At 38.4% G+C, this 1621-nt stretch overlaps 1 protein-coding gene across 1 annotated transcript in view; it reads left to right on the top strand.

Moving 5' to 3' along the window:
• Positions 1-1504: 1504 nt before the first annotated feature.
• TSHZ1 (teashirt zinc finger homeobox 1) overlaps positions 1505-1621 on the top strand; it is a 75316-nt gene continuing 75199 nt past the window's right edge. Inside the window, exon 1 of the mRNA XM_063299029.1 lies at positions 1505-1621. This exon is cut by the window's right edge and continues 1424 nt beyond it. The gene's annotated coding sequence lies outside the window, so the exon portion shown is untranslated.

The raw sequence follows: 1621 nt of genomic DNA, 5'->3' as shown, positions 1-1621 counted from the left end.
GCTAGAGCCGCTGGCTGCTGAGACAGGCCCCTCCCCTTCCGTGCGAAACGTTCACTTCCTCGTAAGGTGGTACAAATCAAACCAGAGCCGCTTGGAACCGCGACTGGAAGCTGCGCTTGCATTGGGATGAAAATAAAGACACCAGAGATTTACGAAAGGATTGAAAGCATATTTTAAAATCTGGCAAGGCGTGCATATGTGAGGTCCAAATGATAGCAATTGTAATAGCAATAGTAGTAGTAGTTGTAGGAATAACAATTATACGAATAAAGTACTTCCTATATTCTTCTGGTCTTTATAGTTTGATAACGTCCCCATAAGACAAATCCATTGAATACTTTTTTTCTCACCCCGTTGGATGTGGCCTTAAAATAATGTTGCCATAAGTTGTTTTTAAGCTTAAATATTTAAGGTTTTTTACCTACACGATCGAGTCTTTAAATCTCTGCAGTGCTCGGTATTGCTATTGGAAAGATAACGTACGTCTGCTTAAGTTGTGGCCCTGTACTATTCATCTGGGAGAAAGATCCACTAAACTCAGTGAATTTACTTTTGAGGAGACTACACTGAATGCACTATCAAAAAAGCAGTTTTTATATACCCACTTATCTGAACTCACAAAAAATCACATTTGAGTAGGATTTGCTATACAAAATGTTTCCGGTGCAAATCTTAGATGTTGCCAGATGCAGAGAAACTAGTAACCTATAGATGTGGCTGAAACTGTATGCCCATTTACCTGGGAATAAATGCATTAGACACGAACAGCTTTGCACAGATTAGAACAGAAAAACTGCTTATTTAAATCTTGATTATAGTGATTTCAAGTAAAATGTTAGAAATCCTTTCTCAAAACAGGAAGTTTTCTCTAAGAAATCAGTTTACCTTTTACACAAAGGCGCCATTTCTGTTTTGCTTTTTTAAAGATTCTAGCAGGAAATTTCAATTTAACAAAAATAAACGGATTTCTCTTTTTTATGTAACTCCTTATCTATTGCTAAAAAAATGAGCTAGCATTATTTTTCTTGATGTGTACTCTTCTTGGAAATGTGGGGTCTTCTATAGGAACAAACTTTTTAAAATGCCTGAATGTGGTGTGGTGGTGGACACTTGCTTTTTGTGTGATTCCCTCCCCCAAACCCCTGGCAGCCAAGCTCCGGAGAACTTGAACCGTGCGGTTCGGTACTTGCCTTTGAAACTAGATTATGACTGTTCAACAAGCCTCATTTTCCTGGAACAATAAAATAAAATAAAATAAAATCTCTGCTATGGTGTTTGCCGTGTGTTGTTTAGTCTGGAAAAAACAAAACAAAATCCCAAAGAAACATTAAAATTAAACAAAGCAATTAAAAAGATTGACAGGTATGGGTTTGTATGAAATCTATTTGTAATTGTCAGGGTGACGTTGGCAAGAGGAGGAGGAGTAAAAAAAATCTGAAGCAGGAAAAGCAGCTCGATGTGTCTGTCTATCAGTTGAGACTGTCTGAAAGCTCTGGGATCTGAATGTGTGCTATATTTCAGTGAAAAGAGAAGAGAGGGAGAGTGGATCTCTCTCTCCTAGGAGTTTAAACGGGGGGGGGGATAGGTCACGTTAATCTCTCCCACCCTGTGAATGTCTCGG

Source organism: Candoia aspera, chromosome 3 (genome assembly GCF_035149785.1).
Source record: "Candoia aspera isolate rCanAsp1 chromosome 3, rCanAsp1.hap2, whole genome shotgun sequence".
In the NCBI taxonomy this organism is placed as follows: Eukaryota; Metazoa; Chordata; class Lepidosauria; order Squamata; family Boidae; genus Candoia; species Candoia aspera.
This window is presented reverse-complemented; position numbering and strand designations above follow the sequence as displayed.